At 44.9% G+C, this 20,368-nt stretch overlaps 1 protein-coding gene across 1 annotated transcript in view; it reads left to right on the forward strand.

Annotated features, from left to right (window-relative positions):
* Positions 1-805: 805 nt before the first annotated feature.
* Positions 806-20,368, forward strand: part of GREB1 (growth regulating estrogen receptor binding 1) — a 607,716-nt gene continuing 588,153 nt past the window's right edge. Inside the window, 1 exon segment of the mRNA XM_029595920.1 lies at positions 806-1,003. The gene's annotated coding sequence lies outside the window, so the exon portion shown is untranslated.

A 20,368-nucleotide genomic window follows, 5' to 3' on the forward strand; every position in this document is an offset into this window, starting at 1 on the left:
GTATAATTAATAATCACAATAAAGAGAAGAAGCATTGTTTTACGTGCGTCTGCCAGTGGAGGAAAAAGTGACGGCGAGAGGTAATTCACTTTGGCCCCTTGACAATTTAAAGCTCTCCTTTTACTGTTCTGCCCTTGGGGGTTCACTTAGATGCAGAATCAACCCATTCGACAATTTACTAGATGTCCAAATATAATCCTCTTTGGTCTACTTTCAGAGATGCTTAGCTGCTTTGCTTGAACAAACAAAAGTAGAAAGCAGATAACATATTTCTGAGCTACCTTTGCATAAACATCTCTCGTTATAAAACCTACACTATACCATTCGGATTTAAGGTACATTTAAAAGTCACACACGCAGCAGTTAACTTTGAGACAGAAACATTATTTGACATATCTGTTACTAAACTGTTAGAACTGCTACCCGAATGTGCATACATTCAGACATTTTGTTTCTTTCATATAGTACTATTAAAAAAAGAACGCAAAATAAACGTATTTTTTTTAACATTGCAAAGCAACTCATGCCACCTTTGCAGCCCGAGGCAGTTAAGATGATATTTTATTAGCTTAAATTTCGTGCGGTAACTAGCGCTGCGCGCCTCCACGTGCGCCGAAAGATTCAGTAGAGTCCAAACCCCTCGGGGCGCGAGCGCGCGCCTCCCACACCTTGTCCTCTCGACCCCCCCTTTTTGCGTCTACAAATGACTGAGTCCCGTGCATCCCAGGAAGGCAGGTGGGGGGGTCGGACGATACCACGTGGAGGGAGAGGCGGGGTAGGTTAAGAGCGGGTAAAACAGGCCGGGCAGCAGCGGCGGCGGCAGCCTTTGAGCTTGTGTCCGCAGCGCTCGCAGAGACAGAGACGGGGGGAGGAGGGAAGACGAGAGGAGAGAAGAGGAGGAGAGGACTTCCCTCCATTCTTCTCGTGCCCACCCCCCAACCCGCTTCGCACACGCTCGCCGGACCGAGAGCAAGTGAGCAGCGCAAGAAAGGTCTCCCAGAAGGTAAGGAGCTGCTGTTTCGTTTGCCCTACAGGGAACTGATCTTTGCTAAAGTAAAAAATAATAATCATAAAAAAATGTATATATATATATATATGAAAAAAAAGCTCTAGTCGTGTTATCAAATTGTTTACTAGTCAGCCCAGGACAAAGAGAACCCGAGGGCTTGGAGGGGAGTTGATGGCGCTCCCCCCCCCCACCAACACTCTCCCCCCCCCCCCTCCCAACATATACAAAAGAAGAAACTTGTAGGCAGGCTGGTTTGAAGCTGCTCGCGGAGTTTGGCTGGTGGGCAAGGTGCGGAAGATGAGGTTTGCAAAGGAAATACTCACTTTAGGTTGGGACCCTTTCCCTCCCCCCCCCCCCCCGCCCTGAGTGCAGCCCCGCGCTGGAAGAGGGGATCGGGCGGGCGATGGGAGTCGCCCGGGCCAGGTCATCATTGTCAAACTTGGCCAGCATCTGAGCTCCGGAGCCCGGCTTGCATCTCTCCCCCTTCCGATGCTGCCTGACAGTCCCCGCCTGCTCTTTTTTTCCTTACTTTTGAGGTGTCAGGAGTACACGATTTTGGAAATCGGGAGGCCAGTTGAGTGCTGTGTGCTGTAAAGGAACTTTTGAATGGGGATCGTGAAAAAGGTTGGGCTGAGGTGGGGGAGCTCTGTCTATTGTACGGGCTGGGAAGCGATGGGCGGAGAGAGAGACAGAGACGAGGAATTCAGATCCTGTGCACGCGTGTGAACTGTGACAGAACTACAGGGATCTGGCTTGTCTACATTTTTTTGGAGCTATTCTTTCTTATCTGGATGTGTCTGAATAAAATAATTTGGTGAGTGGATTGTCCACTCCCGAACCTGCTGCCAAATGCAGTATTTTACTTGCTTGCTTTGCACTTGGCTCTGCCGAGCAAGACGGACAGACATTTGTGTTCGTCTCTTGTGGATTAATCTCATTGCTCCAAAACTAATGATCAGGCGTACGGATTTTAGGCTCTTCTCTTGAGAAAACGGCCTTGTGTGTGGTTTTTGTAAAGAATGTGCAAGAATTTAGTGGAGATGTCATTGTTGTGGGTGAATGCTGCTGTATTTATTCAGGGTGGACTGGATTTTATGAAAAATCGCACCTAAGTCTGGCTCTGCTAATCGGAGCACTTTTAAAAAGTAATTGCAACGCCTACAGTGCTCCTCAAGAAAAGAGCCATTTCCCGTGCACTTTTTGTTTTCTAGTTACTTATTTTCTAGGGGACATCTTTAAGCACATAGTTTTACAGCGCTTCTGACATGCTAGCAGCAGGTTTAAGGAAACGCATTGCTAGACTCATTTATCCTTCATCCTTGTGATTGTGCACTGTAAGGAAAGCTGCTCTCTCTCTCTCTCTGTTCATCTGAGTAAAGCTAAAACATGTATGAAGCTTTTTAAAATTAATACATAAAATATTTAATGCGCTGAATGGAGGATATCAGTAGTTCAGTATAGCAGTGCTCCTTAATTATGTTGGTTGTGGTTTTTTTTGTTTTTATAATTGAAATATTTTTATTCAACTGCAACAAAATATATCAAAACTGCTGGGGACTGGATTGCTCTGACCAGCCTCCCGACATACAAACATTACATCTTTACTTTCACCCCACCTCCCCCCCCCCCACACTGTTCTCCACTCCCCCCTCCCCCTTCCCCCCTCTTCCCTAGAGAGCCCCCCCCACCCAGTCTCAGAAATATTAACCTCACAAATAGGCCATGGAGTCATGGTTCTTACATCTTCCTATTATAGAAGTGTGGGCAAGTAAGGGATAGTTGCAATGGAAACAAATCAAGCTGTATTTACTGACTCCATAGATGTGTAAGCAACATTTCAAGTTAATGGTGTTTTTGTCGTATTTATAAATATTTGGCAAGTATTTTCAACCCTGACATTTGATACCGAAAATGTGCAGTGAAATGGAGCAGAAACAAACCTACAGTACAGTAGTTAATGTTAGTTTTATTGAACTGATGGTTGAAAAATAATTATCTCTGTATGGTACAAAAAATAGAACCCCAAAAATCCACACCCCACTTCTGGACCTCTGAACCAGTTACTGTCAGATGGGGGTTCTAATCTTTTAGGAGGCACTTGCTTTGCAAAAATCTGTAAATCAGAGAGACATATAGGGACACTTCTTATTATATGGGGATTTTAAACAACCCAGGATTTCTTCATTACAAATTGTAGAAGTCAGAGGCAGCAAGCAAATTGTAGGTGATATATTTTTATTTAATATTATAATTCACTTTGGGCATAATTTGTATGGAGAAGCAGGCTATACATTTTAGCGAAATAAATAAGTTAAATGTTAGCCTGCTTTCTGAAGGAAAAGCAGGCTGCTACTAATAACTTTTGTGTTTGCTGTCTTATCAGCACACCAGATTTTCAGGACCTGTAAGAAAGGGCATTTTTTTTTGTTTGTTTTCTGGATACATACATATCCATGGACTGTGGATATGTCTGCATGCGGGTGTCCCTGAAAGTACACACCTTTATCTTTGGGTGTAAATTTTTGGACTGGTGATTAGCTTTTGAGAGCTACTTCAGGTCAGTGAAGAGAGCACATTTATACTGTGTTTAAATGGTACAGAATCATTTAAACCCAGCATAACTGCACTTGCTTGTTAACTCTCATATCTGCATGTTCAAGTGGACTAACACAGCAACCACCGTGCTTTCTTTTCAAATTGTATGTGCTATGTACTTATTTGTGCTTTCATTCTTTGGGATAGCTTGGACTAAGGTGGAATCAAAATCAAATAAATAAATGACTTATACAGTAATTAACTGTAACTAGCATATCCTAGCTTTTAAGCCTTTCTGGAATATTGGTCTGCCAAAGAAATGGCATTTATATTTCAGCTTGGGAAATCTATAACACAGGCTTAGTTACTGAAATGATTGCCCTCTAACTTGTTATTGGAAGAATGTTTAGATTATCAGCAAGCATTGGGCATAGTTCAATGGCTAGACCTAGGTATAGATATGTTTTGGGTAGAGAGGTGATTTTTCTGGAAAACTTTCTAAATCCCCTCCTAATATTAATTTATTCACTCCATCATTTACTGCAGATTGGTCCATTCACCGTCATATGTCAGTGAAAGGACCAATCTCCTTTCAGAAGGCTGTCCTGACAATTGCTTAGATCAGGGTAGGCAACTCGGGCCTTGAATGCCACAAACAGGTCTAGATTTCAGGATATCCACAATGAATACTAATGAGAGAGATTTGCCTGACGGCCTCCGTTGTATGCAGATACATCTCATGCATATTCATTGTGGATATTCTGAACACCAGACGTATGCGTGTCACTCCAGGACTGGATGTGCCTGCTCCTGGTGTACATTCTTAATGACTCATGTTTTGCAGGTAGCAGTAGCAAAGGAAATGTTTCGTTCTACAACAGTAAGGTGGTAATTGGACATGGTCACACTGACGTGTTCAGTTGAGTTAAAGCACATTAAGGGGCAAATCTTTAAAGGTATGCATGGGCGCAGATTTGTTTGCGCAACCCGGCAGGGGGGTGCCCGATTGTGCAACTTGTTCGTGCCGAGCCGAGCAGCCTGCCTCCGTTCCCTCCACCTTCCCCTCCCTTCCCCTATCTAACCCACCCCCCAGCCCTACCTAAATCCCCCTCCTAACCTTTATCGAAGAAGTTATGCCTGCATCTGGGAAGGCATAACTTGCGCGTGCTGGCTCTCCATCCCCTGGCACGGCGGCAATGTCTGAGGCCTCGGTCCTGCCCCCGGCACGCCCCCAGGCTGGCGCCCTGCCCCCAGAACGGGGGCTTTCGTGCACCGCTGAGCCTATGCAAGATAGGCTCGGCGCGCGCAGGGGGAGGCGGGGTAGGTTTTCGGGGGTTGCGCACGCATCTTACACACGTATCTTACGCGCGCAACCCTTTGAAAATCTACCCCTAAGTGTATCAGTTAACATGACTAATTCTAGTATTTGTTGATATTTCCAAATTGTACCATAATTTGCTGCAGCAGCAATGCAGCTATTAGTAAGCAGCTATTAGTAAGCATCTTGGAAAGAAGTATCCAGTACTTCTGAATTAGTAGGGAAATATTGCCAGCTTCTTCAAGGTTGATTATTCACGTATGTTTTTGCTTCTAGAGGGATCTTTTTGGAAACTGCTGTCCTTAACTCTGAAAAGGCTATTTCTTAAAATGCTTTTTATTTATGTATTTAATTCATTTATTTTGTGACTTCAGTAAGTACAGTTCAAACTGCAAATTCCAATTGCAAGATGCCCCCATTGGCTTTCAATGTGTGCCATAAATCGTCTGCTTTATTGTTTTGAAGCTGGCATCCACCTTGCCACTAATACAGCACATGCACAGTGCCACGTGGCTTTCTCCTTGTTCATGCTTATGAACAATACAGGAGCAAGGCAAAACCTTGAGTATGGGATATCTAGGGACATTAGGTTTCAGGAATCTTATTTTTCCTGGGAATTTATGGGAGAAAATCAGTGGGGAAAAGTCATTCCCCCCCCCCACTGATCCATTTCTGTTCATTATAATAAACACTGATACATTTCCAGAAAAAGTAAATACTGAAAACAAAGGTTCCCTAAGGCAGTGCTTCTCAACCCAGTCCTCAGGGCACATTTAGCCAGTCAGGTTTTCAGGATATCCACAATGAATATTGTGATGGGTATTATATTCCCCAGGTCAATAAAAGGAGGGTGGCTGTAAGGAAAACCTGGAAAGGAGATCCAGTAAGTAACAGAAGCCAGAATAGGAGTCAGATTCCAACTCCCAGAAGACACAGGGATTCTGGAGGGGGAGGAACTTAATGAAAAGAAGCTTGTAGTGGAAGCAAACATTCATAATAAAAATGTTTTCAGGTTCACTCAAGGTTAAAAGCCTGCAAGGGAGTCAGTTGGACCATTTGATGATCAAGGGGTAAAAGGAGCACTTAGGCATGACAAAGCTATAGCAGAGAGACGAAATGGATTCTTTGCTTCAGTCACTGAGGAAGATGTAAGAGATATACCCATGTCAGAAACGATATTCAAAGATGATGATTCAAAGGAACTGAAACAAATCTCAGTGAACCTGGAAGAGGTACTAGGGTAAATTGACAAACTGAAGAGTAGCAAATCATGTGGACCAGTTGGTATATATCTCAAAGTGCTGAAAGAACTGAGAAATGAAATTGCGGACCTGCTATTGGAAATTTGTAAGCTATCAATAACTTCATCTGTGGTACCTGAAGACTGGAGGGTTGCCATTGTAACACCAATTTTTAAAAAGGGATCAAGGGGTGAGCCAGGAAATTTCAAACAAGTGAGTCTGTCAGTTTCTACCATTTTGCCTGGCACAATCATAAAGAACAAAATTGCTGAACATATAGATAAGCATAGTTTTAATGGGATAAAGCCAACATGGATTTAGCCAAGAGAAGTCTTGCCTCACAAATTTGCTACTGTTAGGATTCATGGGTTTTGTGGACCCTTGGCCCGAGGTGGGAGTTGTTACCACCTGTGGGGAGGAGCCCCACAGATCCACACCGTTGGGAGGCGAGGTCAGGTGTAGCAGGAGCTCGAGGAGAGAGTCTGTGGGGAAGTCCCGAGGAGCGGGGTGAGACACAGTACTGAGGGACCCCCACAGTATACAGGTTGGACTGGAGAGCAGTTCCTGGGCAGAGACCTCTGAGAGAGCGGCACTAGGCAGGAGCGAGGAGCGTGAGGCAGGAAGTGCAGGAGGTATACTGCTGAGACAGCCCCGAGGGGCGGAGCTGTGTAGTGAGGAAGGCACCGATGCTATGATGTAGACTAACCCGCGGAGCGGGGAAGCCCGAGTCAAGTCTCCAGGTAATGACATCAGCAATCCCGAGGAGCGGGGCTGCACACTCTGAGACCTTTGGTAGAGGAATAGAGGCATCACCCCGAGAAGTGGGGAGGTGTGAGTACAGTCACAGATGTAAAAGAAGGCACTGTCCCGAGGAGCGGGGAAGCACAGGCAATCACCGGTGTGGAATGAAGACACTGCCCCGAGGAGGGGGGAAGCACAGACAGTCTCTGGTGTAGGACGTGGGCACCGCCCCGAGGAGCAGGGAAGCACAGAGATGAGTCTACCAAGTGGTGAGGCAGTTCCCAGAGGCAACCCCAAGGAGTGGGGACGCTGGCGGGTAGGACTTCCGGAAGGCGCAAGGCTAGCCCGAGGAGTGGGGGAAGCCAGGAGGCCAGGTCTCCGAGAAGAGCGCAAGCAGGCCCCCGAGGAGCGGGTACCTGAGCTAGGGACCAGAGTCCAAGGTAGGTCCGAGACAACTGCCACAAGTCCGAGGAGACAGGAACTAGTAGAGTAGCGATGGAACTCGTTGCCAAGTCAGCTAGCAAGGGGCGAAGGCGGTGCTTAAGAACCCTGACCAAGTGATATCATCAGTTGGGGATGCCCCTGAAGTTCCCGCCGTAGCATCTTCAAAAGAGGATCCAGTGGCGCGCGCGCACACGCCTAGGAAGGCCCGGAGTCAGCATGGGTGTCCCGGCCACCACGAGGAACCTTGAAGTACGCTGCATTAGAGGCTAGCCCCCGCCGCGAGCCAGCCCGGAGAGGGTAGAAGAGTAACACAAGACATGAGTAGACGCGGTCACAGCCGTCTGCGACCGACGGTCGTAACAGCTACATTTTTTAGGGCGTAAATAAACATGTGCATAAAGGTGAGCCAGTTGATATAGTGTATCTGGGTTTCCAGAAAGCATTTGAGAAAGTTCCTCATGAGAGACTTCTTAGGAAATTAGCCATGTGATAGGTGGCTATGTCCTATTGGGATTAGTAACTGGTTAAAAGATAGAAAACAGAGTAGGGCTAAATGGTAAATTTTCCCAATGGAAAAGGGTGAATAGTGGAGTGCTCCCGGGATCTGTTCTGGGACCGATGCTTTTTAATATATTTATGAATGACCTGGAAATGGGAACAACAAGTGAGGTGATCAGATTCGCAGATATCTCATAATTATTCAAAGTTGTTAAATCACAAGAGGATTGTGAGAAATTGCAAAATGACATTGCAAAACTGGGCGACTGGGCATGCAAATGGCAAATGAAATGTAATGTAGACAAGTGCAAAGTGTTGCACTTGGGGAAGAGTAACCTAAATTATAGCTACATAATGCAAGGTTTCACATTAAGCTCACCACTCAGGAAAAGGATCTAGATGTCATTGTTGAAAATATGTTGAAATCTTGTGCTCAGTGTGCAGCAGCAGCCAAGAAAGCAAATAGAATGCTAGGAATTATTAGGAAGGGAATGGAGATTAAAACAGGGAATATCACAATGCCTCTGTATCGCTCCATGGTGCGACCTCATCTTGAGTATTGTGTGCAGTTCTGGTCACCACATCTCAAGAAAGATATAGCAGAATTAGAAAAGGTAGAAAGAAGGGCGAGGGATGGAACAATTCCTCTATGAAGAAAGGCTAACAAGGTTAGGACTCTTCAGCTTGGAGGAGAGACGGCTGAGGGGAGATATGACAGAGGTCTATAAAATAATGAGTGGAATGGAACGAGTAAATATTAATCAGTTGTTTACTCTTTTGAAAAGTACAAAGACCAGGGGACACACAGTGAAGTTACTGGGTAATATATTTAAAACTAATAAGAGAAAAATTTTTTTTACTCAGTGTGACCGGACCCCCCCCAGTCTGTCACCATACACCTTAGTTCCATTTCCCTTTTCTAAAACATTTTAAGGTCGATGCAATATTGGGTGCTAAGGTAAGTACGCTGTTGAACATGCAGTTGGATGCACATTTTGGATGCTCTAGACTTACGCCCGTTGCAGTCCCAGGATTACTGCATCCAAAACGCGCGTCCAAACCAGCGTGTATTTAATAGTGCTCATCACATGTAAATGCATGTTGATGAGGCTATTAGCTAGTACGCCTGGATTATGACCGGCAGCCGATGGCACAAACCTGTGACAATATGTATGAGATAGATTTCCATGCACTGCTTCCATTGTATGCAAATCTTTCATTCATTGTAGATATCCTGAAAAACCTGACTGGCTAGGTGTGCCCTGAGGACTGGGTTGAAAAGCACTACCCTAAGGGTATCTAACAATTCCCAAGACGTTTTGGAAATGAAAGAGTTAAAGCCTAGTCTTTAGCATTTTAACATTTGACATTTCAAATTGGTAAAAAAAAATGAGCTGTGAAAACACAACAAAATAAAAATTAAACATTTTGTACTGGGATGATTGTAACTGCAGTCAAAACATAGTAGAGTCTCTCGGTCTGCAACTTTTTTTTGACTCTTGATAACCACCAAGGCTTATCAGTCCCACCCACAGTTCTGCTTCCCATGGCTTGACTATGTGAAAGAGGTAAGAAAACGAGTGTTAAAATACATACTTGGGGTGACATGCAGTGACAAGGTCACGAACAAAGAAGTTGTGAATAGGCTGAATGATAGGGGCTGAGATTGCAGAGAGGATGAAAGAAAGAAGACAGGTGTGATTTGCACAGGTATAAGGAAGAGAGGAGGGTTCTATTTTGAGGAAGACACTGGAAATAGAGATGGAGAGGACAAAGGTCCAGAGGAAGACCAAAAAAGACATGGATCAGAACCTAGGTAATTGGGATCTTCCCCTCAGCTCCCACTGTCTGCCTGCCTCAATCGCAGACAGAATACAGCCTGTCATACAATTACCTCAGACAGCCATTTAGTGCTATAAAGGCAGGGCCAGGGATTTATTGCAGTGTTTACAATGTGACCCATAAAATGTACTCAGGGCAAAACAATGTTTATTGTACCTTCTGCTGGCCTGCCATGCAGCCAGGTAGGCCATACCTCTGGCCAACCTGCCCTGGAACCAGCTGGAATACCAAAACAAATAACCCACAACTCGGTGATTATTAAAAATACCAACATGCAAGATATAATCACCTTCAAAACTACTACAGAAACTAATTTCTACCTTCAAACCTACTGAATGAACAAAACATCGCTCCTCTTCTTAACTGACAAACTTCAAACTTCAGTCTTATTAGAGCAATTTGATAGACAATATGTTGTAAATATTAAGGAAGGTGGCGCTGGTTTCATACAATTACATTACCCCATGGCAATGTTTCTGCAATGGGTGTAATCATTAACCACCATCCACCTTCCACATATTATTTATTTATTTAAAGCTTTTTTTATACCGACGTTCGCAGGGCATCACATCAGTTTACATATAACCGATGGAGAAATAATACAAAAAATAGTAACTGTGCAATAATTAAGGCGAAAACATAAAGTAAAATAACATGGTAGAGCTGGATAAGGAGCTAAAAATGCATAAAACATCATAACATTGTAAGGCTGGATTTGGAACAGGATGGATACATGAACATGTTTTTGTTGTTGTTATTGAAATGCTCTGTGTTTTCAATTGATGAGTCTAAAGTTACAAGTGTCCAAGAGACAGTCCAACTTTCACAAGTCTCTGTAAATATTGCGGCACAGTCAAGTAAATCCAACAAAAAACAGGATACTTTCCTCCCTACATGGCCATGTTTCAGACTTGTCGTCCTTCCTCAGGGGATATTGGAAAGTGAATGACTTGCTGTTTCCTGTAGTCTGCTTGTGTCTTTATGAATCGATAGTATCCTTTATGCCGCCATGTTTGTTAATCACATGGACTCTTTTCATTTAAATACTTGCCTGGAAATCTACATACCAACCAATCAATACTGCCGACAACCTTTCGAACCTCCACCAATCAGTCACAGCTACGCCGCTGAAAAAATTCCTATTCATTATATGAGTGCTAACCAATTTATTTCGTCATTTAACCCACTAGGGGTTGAAGTTTTTAGTGTATAAATCCAAAAAGCCTCCCGATGGTCTAGTTGAGCTGCTAGATTGCTTCCATGGATCGAAGGATGGATTTGTTCAATAATAGTCCATTTTAATTGTGTGAAGCTATGATTAGCGTCCATCAAATGTTGTGCCATCTATGATGTAACTGTGTTTTATAGTGCGATTTATGTTCTGTCAGCTGCACCTTTTCTGGGCGGGTAGTATGCCCGATATAAATCTTAAAACATGGGCAGATGACTGCATAAACCACGTTTGCTGAGAGACAATTCGTGGCCCCTTTTTCTGTCGATTTTATATAACGTTCCTGGTGCCTGCCACTCTTTCCCAGTTATCGCATATTCGCACCACTCACACTGCCTGCACACTGAATGGCCTGGATCTCCCATGGCCAGTTGTGCATGGCCAGTTGTGCATGTACCACTTTATCCTGGATATTCCTTCCTCTAGAGGTCGCAATCAGTGGCGGGTCTTTAAATATCCCATGAAGCGACAGCACATGCCAGTGCCTTCTGATCGTGGCTGCTATAGCTGAGACGCCTGTGATTTGTTTTAAAAGACACTTAATCTGTGTTTGATTTTTCACCGGCTTATACTGTAACAATTGCTGTCTGTCACTGTATTTGGCACGCTTATACGCCCGCTGAATCGCCTTCAAAGGATACCAGTGCAGCTGGGCCATCTATTGCAGGTCCCGCCCCCTTGGCTGGCTTGTCTCCACCCATGCTGCTTTCCTGAGGAGTCATGCTGCCTATTGACCTAGCGAGGAAGTGACACCATGATCCCCTTTCCTACAGGCTGATACAGTAAAGTTCGCGGGAAAGCGGGCGAGCGCGCGCTCTCCCGGCGCGCGCACAGGCCAGAGTCCTGTACGCGCGATTCAGTAAACCAAAATATTTAAATTAGGGCCGGCAGTAAAAAGAGGCGTTAGGGACACTAGCGTGTCCCTAACGCCTCTTTTTGGACAGGAGCGGCGGCTGTCAGCGGGTTTGACAGCCGCCGCTCAGTTTTGCTGGCGTTGGTTCTCGAGCCCGCTGACAGCCACAGGTTTGGAAACCAGACGCTGGCAAAATTGAGCGTCCGGTTTTCAACCCGCGAGCCGCGGGCTGCTTTAAAAATTTTTTTTTTTAAATTTTTTACTTTTTTTAACTTTTGGGACCTCCGACTTAATATCGCTATGATATTAAGTCGGAGGGTGCACAGAAAAGCAGTTTTTACTGCTTTTCTGTGCACTTCTCCGGCGCCAGCAGAAATTAACGCCTACCTTTGGGTAGGCGCTAATTTCTTAAAGTAAAATGTGCGGCTTGGCTGCACATTTTACTTACTGTATCGCGCGGGAATGACTAATAGCGCCCGCAACATGCATTTGCATGTTGCAGGCACTATTAGTCTCGGGGGGGGGGGGGGGGGGGGGGGGGTTGGTGTTTGGATGTGCGTTTTTGATGTGCTATTACCCCTTACTGAATAAGGGGTATAGCAGAAGGCAATGCAGTAGCAGGCCGATACAGTACAGTGCGCTCCGGTGGAGCTCTGTGAACCGGCATTTGGACGTGTGTTTTCTGAATAAGAGGTAAAGCTAGCGCGTCAAAAACGCGTGTCCAAATGCCGGATCGGCCTGCTACTGCATTGCCTTCTGCTATACCATGCCACTAGTCTATAAACCTGGGGTGCTGAGGACTCCCCTGGCTACTCCCTCCTTTGGCATAGCAGTCCGGCACAACAAAGCACACTGCATCCCAATGATTATTATTACTAACAGCAGCTGGAGTGAAGGAATAGCCTAGTGGTTAGAGCAGTGGGTTACAAATCAAATAAGCCAGGATTTAAATCCCACAGCTGCTCTTTGTGACCTCAGGCAAGTCACTTCACTCTCCATTGCCTCAGACATAAGTCTAGATTATAAGCCTTCTGGATCCAAGAAATACCTGAATGCAATCTGCTTTGAAGTGCTTGAAAAACCAGTATTTAAATAATAAAAATACTGCATTGCTGGCTGTCATGCTGCCCTCCCCTCCCCCCTTAATCTGTAGTATACAAAAAAACACCCTCATGTCCCACTTTGACCACAAAACTATCTATGCGGATAGGTGGGTGGAAAGAAGGGGGTAAAATGATGAATCCCAATCTGCTCCTGCCTTTTATATTCCCCTGATTCCCTTCTCTAGATCTGCCCTTTGTCCACAAAATGCCTGTATGGGGATCAAGTTATCAAGGGAGCTGGTGGGGTGGCGCAGACCTGGACGGAGAGGAGACTGCTCAATATCACAGTCCTTTTTGCTGCTTTGGCACAGGGTCTTTAATATACTATTTGCTACGATATTGAGGCTTGCAGCTCAAACAGGAGAAGCCCGCTTGACTGGGTGCCTGGGATCACTGATCCCACAAAAGGGGAAACATGTAGGAGAACAATAGTTTTAGGATATGTTCACCGGCTTTGTTTTAATTTTTTTTACCCCCATAAAGCTCTTTAGTTAAAATGATCATTTCTATTTACCAGGTTGCTCAAATGACTGGGCTTCATATTCATATTCACAAATGTGACTTCGATGGTGGTAAAAGTGGTGAAAAGTTTTATAGACAATTCTGCTGGCAGTTGAAATACTCGGATTCATTAAGCCTCTGCTTTTCCATTCTGATATATTTCATTCTTGAGGAGATACCGGTGTTGAAAGTCTTTGAAAGCGCATCCCTAAGTAGCCATGTCCACCTTTTGGAATCTCAAATATGGTGGCGGGAGGTGCTTTAGGGGCCCTCCCGAGGGCCCAAGACAGGGGGCGCTGCAGGCTTCCATGACACATGGGGCCAAAACCAGTTTCCTGCACCCCCACTGTAAAAAAAAAAAAAAAAAAATTGTTCCAAATTCCCCTGAAACTTGCAAACTGTGATTACATCATGAACACCTGCAGCTTGGACAGAAAAAGGAGAGTCTCAGGAAAGTGGCATAGCTCGGGGGCAAGATGGCTGCTTGAGTCCAGACTGAGCACGCTGACTCTCCTTGGAGTTCTCTATTTGCCGTTTCTGAACATGTTTCCTGAAAGGAAAGGTGAGGACTTTCCCTGCCGAGTCTACTCACCTTCCTGGGAGGGAGCAGCGCTTCTGCCAGAGGAGGAGGAGGTTTCCCTCAGCCCTCAGGAGCAGGACCCTACCACGGATTCAGCATCTTGGCTCCCCCGGAGAAGCAGCCTCGGCGCCAGATGATGACACGTTCCTATCGCCTGCGCAGGAGGGGGCTGAGGAGTTTGCCGAGCCGCAGTCCCGTTCTATTGCAGTTGCCATGTATCCACCTGGCTCGTAGGCAGATGTTGGTATAGAGGCTGCCTATTCTTCTCCTTTGAAGTTTCCTCAGTGTTTCTTCTTCCTTGACTGCCTCTGGATTTCCCGCCGATTTCGGGCCCAGTGAGTTAGCATTGGAAGCTATTTTCTTTAAAGTAATAGAGCACTTTTCCAAAATTTTAAATGCCTCTACTTCCAAAATGGACTGTGTTCTTTCTAAATTGGATTCATTGGTCATGAAATATGAAACCAGATTCCAGGAGATTACTGGACAAATAGACTCTCTATCTCAAGACATGGGGAAAATTCAAGCTGTTCCAAATACTTTGATTCAGCTGTTCCAAATACTTTGATTCAGGATACAATGTCCATGTCTCATTGTATTGAGTTCTTGAAAAATTCTTCTGGTAGATTGAACCTACATATTTTGAATTTTCCTAAATTTGTAGGTCAGCTTCCTTTATTGATATTAAAAAGATTTTCCCACGAAGTTTTGAAGATCTCCTTGGATAAGTTTCCTAGTATCAATAAAATCTTTTTTTAGTCCTGGGGGAATTCTGCGCTACTGTGGAGTGCAGAATTTCTGCAGAATTCCACCCCCCCATGCAGAATTGCCAAATTCTACTCAGAAAATGGCAGAGCTGCTGCAAACGGAGTGTGCGCTGTTCACGGCGAAGATGAAGGCCCCGTCGGGACGTGCTCTGCTCATGGCAAAGATGAAGGTCCCGGTGAGGGGGCTGTGAGGGGGAGGGGGAGGGTGTGTGTGAGAGAGAGCACGGGGGGTGAGCAGGGGGGTGTGAGAGAGAGAGCAGGGGGAGGGGTGTGAGAGAGCAGGGGGTGTGAGAGCAGGGGGGTGTGAGAGTGGGGGGTGAGAGGGGGCGGGGGTGCTTGAGTGTGGGTGCCAGAGAGAGGGAGCCTATATGAGGAGATTGTGAAGGAGGGTGTATGTGTGTGAGAGATTGGGAGCTGGTGTGTATGAAAAAGGCATCGTGCGTATGTGAGGGTGCTAGCCTGTGTGAAGGGATTGTGTAGGTGTGAGAGAGAGACATAGGTAGCCTGTGTGAGGGTGTATGCATGAGAGAGAAAGGGATCTTGTGTGGGTGTGTATGCAAGAGAGAGGGACCCTGGATGAGGGGATGTGTGTGTGTGTGAGAGAGTGAGGGAGCCTGTATGAGGGTGTGTGATATGTACTAGAGAGAGGGAGTATAGAGAGAGGGAGGGATAGAGGGAGCCTGTGTGAGGGGCAGTACTGAGAATGGGGTCAAACTCTGGGAGTGGTGATAGAGTGAAAGGGGTTGAGCCTAAAAGTGGAGGGGAGAGATGGGGTCTGAGAGGGCAAAGTGGCCAGGGGAGTAGGGAGAGCCAGTGGAAGGGACGCTCTTGCAGTGAATTTCGAGGGAAATTCTGCTCAAAATATTTAAAATTCTGCATCTTTAATTTAATTTCTATATTAATTTAAAATGTAATTACTTAAAGACTGTCATGTAAATTGTGTTATTTTGACCAATATAAAGTCTGCAGAATTTTGTGGAATTTTAAGTTTTTTTGCACAGAATTCCCCCAGGAGTATTTTTTTCTTCCTGTTTCTTCTCACTCTCTTCATTTAGCAGAGCAAGCTTATGGAAGCTCACCTAATTTGACTGAGTTTTTGGAGTCATCAGCTTTAGAGTTTATTGAAGCTGCTACTCTTGTTGTTTCCTTCGTAGCAGATTCAGATGTCTGCCTTGTGTTATGTCATCATATTTCTGGAACTTGGACTCATCATTTCATGACCAAAAGGTTAGAATTTTCCCAGATATTAGCAAAGTCACTCAAGAAAGAAGGAAGGGGTTCCTCGCTTTAATAAAAGAGACTTTGGATATAGAGGCTACTTTTAGTTTACGTTATGCCTGTAAATGTTTTTTTTAAGTATCATTCTGATTTTTGTGTATTTTTTTTTCCTCCAGAACAGCTTAAATCTTTCCTGAATGCTAGGAAGGTTTCGATGCATTCCCCTCTTTCTTCAGCGTCCTAAATCTCCTGTGTTTATTTTGGTCAGAGTTCTCTAGCTAATGCTTTGCTTTTGTTTCTTTTCTTCATTCTCTCCCGTATGTTTCCTGCCTCCTCAGCTTTGTTTTCTCTAAATGTTCAGGACATTTAATTTTTCTTTATAGGATGAAGCTTTATTGTTAATGTTAACCTTCATATTTGTCCTGTTTCTCTACAAAGTGGTATGCCTTGTTTGAAAAAAAAAGTCATAATAAATAACATGTATTAAGTCACAAAAGCAAAGTGCTTTAAGAATATTACCCAAAGAGAGAATATTAGAGGCAAGGAATAGGCAAGGTGATGTGCTGGGATTTCAGAGGGGATGAGAGAAGTTTGCATTTTCACTAGATCATTCAGTAATGACGATGGGATGGCCTGTACATTATCCATCACACAGAATATAATACAGCCTTAGCTTGTTAAAGTTAAATTTTCCTGCACTTTGCTCAATAAACAAAAACTCAGTAATATAAAGGGAGCTGATGGTTTTCATGTCATCTTTATCTGTCTACTCCTTGGGATCCTTCCAGGGACTTATGACCTGGACTGGCGACTGTTGGAAACAGGATACTGAGCTTGATAGAGCTTTGGTCTGACCCAGTACGGCAAATCTTAAGTACTTATGCACTTTTTTGTGTAGATTTTTTTTTTGGAGCATGAAAACTAGGGGAGATGCTGCTAACTTTATTGGCATTACAGTTTTACAAGTTTGATCAAAGTAATGCATATATGATTATGATTAAATAGGGGAAGAAAACTGGGGAAAAATGCATATAATATACAGTGAAGAATACATTTGAAGTAATTATTCATTATAATAAGTAAATGAAGTTGCTAATAAGGGCCTGCCTGGAAAACTGCTAAATCTACTGGCGGGGGAACAGACATGTTTTTCTGCAAGGTTGAAATTTGTATATGATAGGAATGTCAGAAAATGAAGTGAAATGTAGATTGTGCAGTGCACTTCCAGTAATCTGTTTCAGGTTTGGTTCTTGTCAGGGGCTTCTCTAAATTCCAGCCTAATCGATCTCCCTGACAACCGGTGACCTGTTTGTTTCTTATCTCAAGGCTGCTTTAGGCTTCCAGGGCAGTGCTCTTCTCTCCTCTCCCATCTGTGACCCTACAAGTTAGATTGGTCCTGGGGGGAGGGGAGGAGTCGGGTCTGCTCTGGGAAAGATCTTTCAGGTTTAATTCCCTTTTGTTATCTTGTTTTTAGGAGGGGGGGCCAGGCTTTCTCTGTTGCCACAGTTTTCTGATAGTTTATAGTAATTCTGACTAAGGTGGTTTTGCAGTAGCTGCTTTCCATGGAAGCTGCTAATCATTTTGTGTGCTACAAGTCCCAAAACATGTGTATAAAGTTCTTCACCAGCGGGAATGGCTTGGAACGCAGTTCCACCACTTCTTTTCAGACTTAGGAAGAGTGGCGGAGGTGTTCTCCAGTCCCTCCCCTTTAGGCGGTCTGCAGGGAAGATGGGGGGTGGGGAGCGAGGGTTACCTTGGAGCAGACAGAGCAGAGAACAGCAGCTCTACTCCTTAAACCTGCCCCTTCCCTACTGTTCAATAGGGAACAGGAGGGGAAGGGATGATACTAAGCAGATACTGCAGAGTAAAGAACAAGTGCAAAAGAGTTTGGATTAGTGCAAGCTTGAAATTTAGGAGCAGCAGTGCCGGTCATCAAGGCTTCAGCCCTGTCCTTGATTGGCACTGGAGCTCACAACTTTGAAACTTGTACTAATTTAACCTCTTTTTTTTTGTTACCCAGGGTTTAATTTCTGGGCAGAAAATCCCAGAATGGCCTTCTGCCACCTTTTTTGTGGTACTCCTGCAGAATAGGGCCAGCAGTGTAAACCAGTTCTGGCTCTCCTGTAGAAAAGGAGTAGAGCCGGTGCTGGCCCAGATCATTTCTGGCCCCAGAGGAAGCAGAGCAGAATGTGTTTGAGCTGCTCATCCTGAGACCGGAGCAGCCACGTGACCTTGATTTTTGTGCAGTTTGCTGCCACAGTTGAGGAGGCCATGAGGGAGAATGGCTAAGGTCGAGCCCTAGTGCTTCTGCTCTTATTGTCAGGCCGATGCAGTATTGGCCTGACCTGTACACAGCCACAGGTTAAGGAAATGGAAGTTCCTTAATTGAGCGTCCCTTTTCCTAACTGGCTGAAGGCCACCTTTCCCGGGTGCCCGCTGCCGTCTCAGGGGTTGGGAGCGCACGGTATTGCATCGGCCTGTGTGTGTGTTTTTGCGTGTGTGTTGTGTGTGTGTGTGTGTGTGTGTGTTTGTTTAGGAGAGACATCACACGCAGCTCTGGTCCTTCTCCCTCATAACAGGTCACAGCCATCTCTGTCTCCCCTTAGCCTTACCTCCCGGTTCCACTTCCTTTTGGTCTAGAAATTAAGCCTTGCTCTTCACACACAGGCCGATGCAATACCATGTGCTGCGGCCAGAGCACGGCTTTACACGCGATGGGACGCAACTCCATAACCCCCTGATGCAATAACGGGATTAGCCCGACCAAAACACGCGTCCAATTGAGCATGTAGCTAATAGCGCTGATCGTATGTAAATTCCATGTAGATGAGGCTATTAGCTATTCCCCGTGATTCAAAACATTTCCTGCACGGCTAATACGCCTATTGCAACATGGCAAATTTTATGCCAGCCTGGGGCTGGCGCTGGCGCAAAGGGTATGCCGCACTCAAGGGCTGACTGGAAAAAGAAAAACAAATTCCTGCTTTCTGTGATTCCTCCACTTAATATTGGCGCAAAAGTAAATTCTGGGCACCTAATATAGACGCACAAGATAGATGGTCCAGGCCGCGTATCTTGTGCTGGTTGTGGGGGAAAACAGATGCTCGTATTGAGTCTTCATTTTCCTAGCCCGTACTGACAGCCACCTCTCCTGGGCGCCTGATGCAGAGGAGGTGCTAAGGATGCACATTTTCCCCCCAGCGCTTCCGTTTTAGCGTGACTCCTCATTTAAATAGCGCATTGCGCGCCCAGGAGAAGTGGCTGGGTACGCCCGTTTTATGCGAGCCGATATTGCATCGGCCTGTAAATTCCCTATCACTTGTGAGATTTATTGGCAGCAATTATACTCCTAGCTTCACAGGGATTTTTTGTGCATGCAGATTTTTAAAGTCTGTGCTTAGAGAAGGAAACATAGAGATGGCTGGCTATTGATAATGCTGTGTTTGGGATCTGACTTATTTAACTGTCCTACTTTAGCTATCTATTTTTCTTCACAGAAGCGATACGTCTTGCATTTGCTGTGACTTTGGAAAGGTCATGGTTGCAAACTGTGTTTCTTAAATAAGATTTGAAATTTCTTAAAAAAAAAAATGTGTGCCACGTGTAGGTTTTGGGTACATGGCTTCAAATGCAATTCTGATACTAATCTTTGTGTTACATAAACCCATGCACAGTGTTTAAAAGACCAAAAAAACTGGGCCATTCTTGGGTCCTGGGCCTTCGAGGCGCAGGGGACCTGAGTTTGGATCTTGCATCTCTTGGGGGTGAGATCAAGCCTGGGCCTGCCACGGAGCTGGGTGCACACAGGCCGGGGGAGGGAGGGTGGTTGCCCGGTGAAGGAGAGGTGTTGAGGCGGTGTCCCTCCAGCCCTATGGCCTAGTGAGCATATCTCAAGGGCTTGGGCTTGCTGTTTGTAGGAGAGGGGCTGCAAAGACCACTGAGGAGACAAAAAAGGCAGAAATACCCTCCCTCCCCCAAAAAGAAAACACAAACCTTAGTGTACAACACACATTCATAAGAACACACAGGATGTATAAACCTTTTACTGTGGTTTTGTCTACATTTAAAGTGTATAACTGTTTTACCTCTAGAAATTCTGATGTATATTAGGCTATTTATTCATTTTTTAAACTTATACATTAAACTGGCGGTTCTCTTGCTCTGCTTCCATTGTAAACATTAAAGGCACAATGAAAGTCTTACCCCTCCCCCACTTCCTCTTACAGGAGATCATTAAGACTGCTTTAAATTAAGGGATGGAGAGAGCCATCCTGTGTGAAAGGCCCAGAATTTAGTTTCTTAGGCTCTTTTTTTTTTTTTTTTTTTTGTATTAATGCTTTAAAAATAAAAAATGAGTTGTCCATTCTGTTTTTCTGGAAACCAGAGCGATCCATTATCGTTCATGGAGCGTGTGGCAGGTGCAGGCTGCTGCCTCTTGTGAGGAAAAATGATTACACTTTAGAACTGAAGCGTTTCCTCAGAAGAGTTCA

The sequence above is a fragment of the Rhinatrema bivittatum genome, chromosome 3 (assembly GCF_901001135.1).
Source record: "Rhinatrema bivittatum chromosome 3, aRhiBiv1.1, whole genome shotgun sequence".
In the NCBI taxonomy this organism is placed as follows: Eukaryota; Metazoa; Chordata; class Amphibia; order Gymnophiona; family Rhinatrematidae; genus Rhinatrema; species Rhinatrema bivittatum.